Source organism: Lissotriton vulgaris, chromosome 7 (assembly GCF_964263255.1).
Source record: "Lissotriton vulgaris chromosome 7, aLisVul1.2, whole genome shotgun sequence".
Taxonomy (NCBI): domain Eukaryota; kingdom Metazoa; phylum Chordata; class Amphibia; order Caudata; family Salamandridae; genus Lissotriton; species Lissotriton vulgaris.
In genome coordinates, this window is record NC_141695.1 from 172,260,143 (window position 1) to 172,267,422 (window position 7,280).

The window sequence follows — 7,280 nt, forward strand, 5'->3', positions numbered from 1 at the left end:
CCTGCCAAGCAGAGCAATAACTCCTTTACTCCAAGGGAGATTTTTCAGTCATCTAGTCGTGTAGATCGTGGAAGTTCCAGGATATCTGTAGCAGAGTTTTATCCAGGTGTAATCTAAGTTCCTGTATTAAGGGGTTCTTTCTTATACCCAAGGAAGGGGTAAGACCTACTCCGGGGACCCACCTATGGGAGGGTTTGGAAAGAGGGGTGGCTACACGCATTTCCTTTGTCCAGTTTCGTGCAGAGCAGGGGCTGGCAGCCCCTGCATCTGGTTTGAATGGGGCTATGCACATGGACACCAAATCTGCCCCAGTGCAGACTTCAGAGTGCACCCACCCAGCCCCAATATAAAAAAGCCTGTCTGGGAGGTGTTTTATACCTCCCTGTGGCAGGAAACCTATTGTCCAGGCCTCCCCTGCCGGAGTTTCGTCCAGCAGCAGAATGCCAGACTCGTATCTGTGGCTGCAGCATCTATTTGTGATGCCAGGGATCTTTTAAACTGGTGCCGGGTATACCGGTGTGTATGTGTCTCTCCCTCTAGAAGGGTGGAATCATACCCCAGCCGCCAGGACTGGGGGGGAGGGGGTATGATTCCAAAGTGTTTGGCACCAAACACAACAAGTTTCCGTGCAGCCATTCCAAAGTTAGCATTTACTGCGTTGTTGTAATGGACTCGAGTATATGGTCTGGCTGGATAACACAGAACAGCCCCAGAGAATAGGTTCTGAAAGCTGCAGAGAGGCCCTGCTCCTGCATGGGCACCCTCTCACACAAAACCCAGCACCCTGCCTTCAGGATTAATAAGGCCTTCCATAGGGGTGACTGATAGGTTTATATATGTAGTAATTTAAGGTAGATATTGGTAACCTATATCTAAGTAAGGGGTGCATGCACCACCTTACCCAGGCTGCAGTAGCAGTCCTGTGGTGTCATTTTGGAAGGCTTCCCTGGGGTAGCATATTACATGCTGTAGCCCCTGGTAGGCCTCGGGGGTACCTATGCCCTTGGAAACTAAGGTACCATATACTAGGGACTCATAAGGGAACCCCAGTTACCAAACTGGAGTGTACCTAAAGTACTTGGAATCCGTTTAGAGAGGAAGCAGCTGGGGGCGCTAGAGGGCGCCGGGCAAGATGGCCGCACTCGTGTGAGGCTCCGCCGAGACCATTACAAAATCCGCACATTAATCCTGCTTTCCCCGGCGCCTTCACCCTGAACTCCGGCTGAGCTTGCTCCGCTAACATTGGGGGCCCCCTGGAGCGCTCTGTGCCGTGATTGAGGCTGTGCTGTGGGCGCCTGGAGCGGAACGATCCCGGGCCGGGACATTGAAGACTGCGGCCTCGGCTGATGCGGAGCGGAGGTCCCGCTGTGGTCTGGATCCTTGTCCCCGCTGCTGCCTGAGACATCGGCGCTTCTGAAGCGGCGCTTGTGTCTGCGGGGGCGGTGTAGCGGAGGCGACGGCGGAATCTGCCTGGAGCGGCATCGGAGCACCGGACGGCCTGGACTCGGCCCTGCTGGTCTCGGTGAGTGGGGCGGGGCGCTACGTGAGCCTGGGGCTGCGGAGGTGGTGCCGGGCCGCGATAGCCCACGTCGCGCGAGCTTGGGCCGGGGGGGGGGGGGGGCTGGGGAAGGGTCGGCTGAGGGGCGGTGTGGCTGGACGGACGAGCACTTCTGCGGGGCCACGACCTGGGCTGCAGGGGAGCGTTCTCTCCGCTACGCACGTTTCGCTGGGAGGCCTGCTGCAGTGAACTTCTGGCTGGCGCCCGCCATCTTGGACCTTCTTCTCTCCTGGCTGCTGACCATCGGGCTCCGGTGTTCGGCGCTTCTCCAGCGCTGCCTATCCTGACCTTCGGTGCTGCCGGGGAGGGGGCCTGGACCCGGAGACCTCCTCAAGGCGGCCACTCCGTTCCTGCGTGTTTCTATATATAATTACACCACATAGCTAGGTCGACCTGGCGCGCTTTGCCCGCAGGGGTTGATGAGCTGCTTGGACTAGACTGAAAGTGTCTGTGGGGCCTGGCCCTGGGCCGACTCTGCGGTGTGAGACAACTGGTGGGTCCCCTGCTGCAGTTTTGAGCGCATTATCTGGAGCCTTTGCCCTACACAGCTGTGCCTTAGACCGCGCTGAGCCTGATCGCAGACATGGGCAGACCCGAGAGAAACCAGCCTAAAATCAACTTTGAGGCGAAAAAGACTGCGCACACATCCTCACAGGCGCCTGCGGACCCTGACCCGGCTGGGGCTGTTGGGGGTACGCCTAATTTGGAATCCACACTGGTGGCTATGCAGAAGACTCTGCAATCTATTGAAGGCACCATGGAGTCAGTGAATCACCGGCTTGACCACATGGCGACGCAATTTGACCGTCAAAACGAGCGGATGGGAGAGGTGGAACAGCGAGTTTCCGCCACGGAAGATGGCCTGGCCACGGTCTCGTCCAAAGTGTTTAATATGGAAAGAGTGCTGGCGGTCATACAAGCGAAGAATGAGGAGTTAGAAGGGAGGTCCAGGAGGAACAACGTTCGCGTCACGGGCTTGCCAGAGTCCACGAATGTGGGGCGCATGGAGGACTACATGGAGCGTATGATCATCGACATCTTTGGGGCGGACCAGCTGTCTCGGGTCTTTATTGTGGAACGGGCGCATCGGTCTCTGGCTAAGAGGCCTCCGTCGGGAGCCCCGCCGCGGCCTATCGTGGCTAGGATCCTGAATTACAGGGACCGGGACACTATTCTACGGCTTGCCAGGGAAAAGGGCTCCATAGAATACCAGGGTAACAAACTGGAGTTTTACCCCGACTTCACCATGGCGGTGCAGACTGCACGTAAAGAATTCGCTACGGTGAAACAGTTGCTGAGGGCCGAGACCATAGCTTATGCCATGTTGTACCCTGCGCGCCTTCGGATTGGGCCGCCTTCGGATAACAAGATCTTCTCTTCGCCAAAGGCAGCCATGGACTACGCTAAGAAGCTGAAAAAACGTGCTAAAGAACCGGCTGGGCGTCATGAAGGTGATGATGAAAGACTGGACGAAGTAGCCTGAATTGCATTGCACTGCTGGCTGTGGTGATGGAGGAACTGCGGAGTATTGCGTTGGGTCGCCTCTGTTATGGCGCATTTATTACTTGCTGAGAGCTATCTGGGCGTTTTAGCTCCTGATCCACTTTGTACTGTTGCTCTACATGGTGCGGGAGGGGGACTGCTCCGGCTGGCGCTGCCCTGCTGATAACGACATGTTGCTTCAATGGGGCTCTCCTCCAGGTGACCTTGGCTGAACGTGGCCCGATTGAGCTCTACGTGACTAAACGCCAGATGAGGTGGCTTTTCATGGTACTGGTGCTGCTCTGGTGGGTATGGACGCCTCCGGGGGCGCCCAGAGCAATGTACTATTATTTGATTACCAAAATGTTTAATGCTTTGACCGAGGGTGTGGGTGGAGGGGTTGGGGTTGAGGTTAATGGCAATGGTCTGCGCTCTCGTCGGTTCTGACGAGAGTGGTGCGCCACTACGCCCCCGGATATGGGAGCTCCCCAAATACGTCTGTTTGCATTGTTGGGGGTTGTAAAGGGGGGGGACATGGGGAGGCTTTGGCAAATTGGGGGTGCTGAAGTGGGCGGCGGGTTGGGGGACGGGGTGTTGGACTCTGTTGGGATGTTGTCGAGTTTCCTGGTTAAGGGGAATGAGTCCAAAGACTCCACGGGCAATGAATGGGACTTCAGGTGGGGGTTTGGGATCTTGAACAGTGTCATTGGTGTTATCTCCGGGTTGGTGAGACTTGAGGTCTGGTCTAGTGGGTGGGGGCTGCCGAGGAAGAACTTACTGTTGGGTTGCATTTACCTTTGGCGATATGGATAGGGGAGGTACTATCAAGTGTGTTACATGGAATGTGCGAGGACTTAATAAGCCGCAGAAAAGTCGACGAATGCTTGCCTTTCTAAATAGACATGGTGTACAGGTGGCGTTTCTGCAGGAGACGCATCTCAGGGGTAAAGCGGCCGAGACGGTGGGCAGACAGTGGGCGGGGGCGAGGTGGGCCACGGCATATTCTTCCTATGCCCGTGGGGTAATGATTCTCATAAAAAAGAATGTCCCGTTTGAGGTGCTGCACGAGGAGGTGGACCAGGATGGTAGATATATTGTCGTGCAGGGTAAATTGTGCGGCACATTGATCACTCTACTAAATGTCTATGGCCCTAATATAGATGACCCTGATTTCTTCGTTACACTCTGGAACAAGCTGTATAGCCTACCACCATCGGCCCTCCTCTGTGGGGGGGACTGGAATGTTGCGTTAGACTCTGAGTTGGATAAGAGGCATGACCGGCCATATGAGCGTAAGAGAGCGGCGGATGCGGTGTGCGAGGGTATGACTGGGCTGCAACTTTTGGATGTTTGGCGCTTGCGGAATCCTGGCAGGCGGGAGGGCACTTGCTACACATCTGCGCATGATACGTGGTCGAGATTGGATTATTGGTTGTTGACCCGAGATGTGAGTGGATGGGTGCTGAATATAGAACATCTGCCCCGTACGATTTCCGACCATGCCCCTGTTACTTTGAAGCTGCAGATACCTGCACATGCCCCTGCTCCATTTTCTTGGCGACTCTCCCCTGGAGTGTTAACTGATCAGGTTTTGTGTGAACGTCTGCGGCAGATAGTTGAGGAGTTCTTTGTGAACAATGTGGGCTCTGTCAACAGTATGAGCACAGTGTGGGAGGCCTTTAAGGTCTCAGTGAGGGGTGCGTGTATTGGGTTGCGATCCGGGGTTCTCTCGTCCATCAGGGACTCTATGTCCAAACTAGAAAGGGAGTTGCTGGTTCTAGAGCGCCGACTGGAGGAGGGGGCGGAAGTCGCGTTACTAGCGGATGTTAGGGCGAAGGTCACAGAATATAATGACTTGGCGGACCAGGAGGTGAAATTTCTGTCCAAACGTGCTACAGCCAGGTATTATGGAGAGGGGGGCAGGCCGGGTAAGGGTCTTGCTGATCGGATTAGAGAACCTTGGGCAAGACACTGCACAGTGTTAGAAGTTGAAGATCAGGGAGATGTGGTGACTACAACGGATGGTATACTTGCTTGTTTTTCGAGACATTATGCGCAGCTCTATGAGCACAGGGAAACGGCGGAAGAGGAAGAACTAACGCGATACTTTGAGGATGTGGCGTTGGTGTGGCTATCCAGGGGTCAACAGGAATTCCTGATGCATCACGTTACTGCGGCTGAGTTTAGAGATGCAATTGCAGCCCTCCCGAACGGGAAGGCGGCTGGCACAGATGGTTTGCCCGCCGAATTCTATAAAACATATGCAGATTTGCTAATTCCGCAGTTGGCAATGGTCCTGGAAGAAGCTTTTGAATGCGGACGGCTTCCGGGGACTATGAGGGAGGCGCTCTTGGTGGCGCTCCCTAAGCCGGGGAAGCCTCTGAATAGGTGCGATTCATACCGTCCCCTTTCACTCATGAATACTGATGTCAAAATAATTGCCAAAGTGTTAGCCACAAGGCTGCGTCTCCTCCTGCCGGTTATGGTATTACCGGATCAATCGGGGTTTATCCCTCTCCGGTCCACCACTCACAACCTAAGGACCCTATTTGCCGTCCTACATCTCCTTAAGCCAGAGCTGGCCGCGGTGGCGGTCATGCTGGACGCCGCCAAGGCCTTTGACTCGGTAGCATGGAAGTATATGATGGCCGTTCTACATCGGATGGGGGTGCCTTTCTTCTTCACGTCACTAATTTCCCTGTTGTATACTGCGCCCACGGCGAGAGTTAGGGTCAATGGTCATGTCTCTTCCTCCTTTCCGATTCAGAGGGGGACGAGGCAGGGTTGCCCCCTTTCGCCCCTGCTTTTTGCCATCATGATGGAGCCGCTGGCCTGTGTCTTGCGGCAGAGATATGCGGATGCAGCATTGAAGTTCCCTCTCCGATCGTTGGCTGTGTCAATGTACGCTGACGACATGGTCCTATATGTCAGGGATCCGGCGCTCCACCTGGAAAACATTCTCAGAGAGTTCATTAAATTTGGCCGTCACTCGGGACTGACCATAAATTGGGACAAGTCTGTGGTACTGCCTCTCACGGATGTCACTAATCCGGTCCCACTGGAGTTCCCGCTGGAATGGGCGGCGGAGTCGGTTAGATACCTGGGTGTTTGGGTGCATAGGGATTGTCAAGAAGTCATACGGGCCAACTACGGCGTTGCCATCTCCAAATTAGAGGACCAGGTGACGAGATGGATTCGTCTCCCCCTGACCCTGGCTGACCGCGTGTCCTTGATCAAAATGGTAGTTCTACCAAAATTTCTCTATCTCTTCACAAACATTCCGGTCCCGCTGAGGTCACACTTCTTTGCGAGACTAAGATCCCTTTTGATATCGCTCACCTGGGCAGGCAAGAAACCACGGGTGAACTGGGAGGTGCTGATCAAGCCGTACGATCTGGGAGGGTTCGCCCTGCCGGATATGAGACTTTATTATCTTTGTGCACAGGCACACTTTGCGAGTTACTGGATCAATGCTCCACCATACACCCCGCACGTAGCTCTGGAAGCGAGCGCGGTTCTGCCGTATCCACTTAGGGCTATGATCGTAAATAAGCACTCGGTGTTTGAGAAAGGGGAGATCGATACTGTGCGGCTCACGGCGACTGCATGGAACAGCCTGGGTAAACGAGCTGGCAGATTACCGCTATATGCCCCGGCTATGCCACTGCTTTATCACTCGGATATCTCCGTGACAGGCGAACCTGGAGGGCTGCAGATCCTGCGGGAGGCTGGATTACAGACTATGGGGGACCTCTTTCCGGGAGCATCGTTTCTCACATCTCAGGAGATGACGACCCGCTTGTCGAATGCTACTATGTCCACCTTTGTGTATGTCAGGCTTCGGGCAGCCGTGCGTGACTTATACCCAATGTATCCGGAGGAACCGATGGCCCTAGGAGCCTTGCAGTTGTTATATACGGCCAAGGACAGGACTAAATTGCTATCTAAACTATATAAGGCTGCGCAGGAAGACGAGGGTGGAGGGGCGACCCTGGCTAGAGCGAGGTGGGATAGGAGTCTCCCGGAACCGCTAAGCGATGAGGATTGGAATGAGTGTTGTGCTATGACCGGGGGGTATGTGATCAATGGCAACTTCCGCCTTCTGCATTATAAATTCCTACAACAGTGGTACTATACGCCGGCTCAACTGGTACGTTACGGGCTCAGGTCAATTGCTCAATGTGTCCGGTGTGGAGGTGTAGACGCTGACTTTGTACACCTGGCCTGGGGATGCTCACGC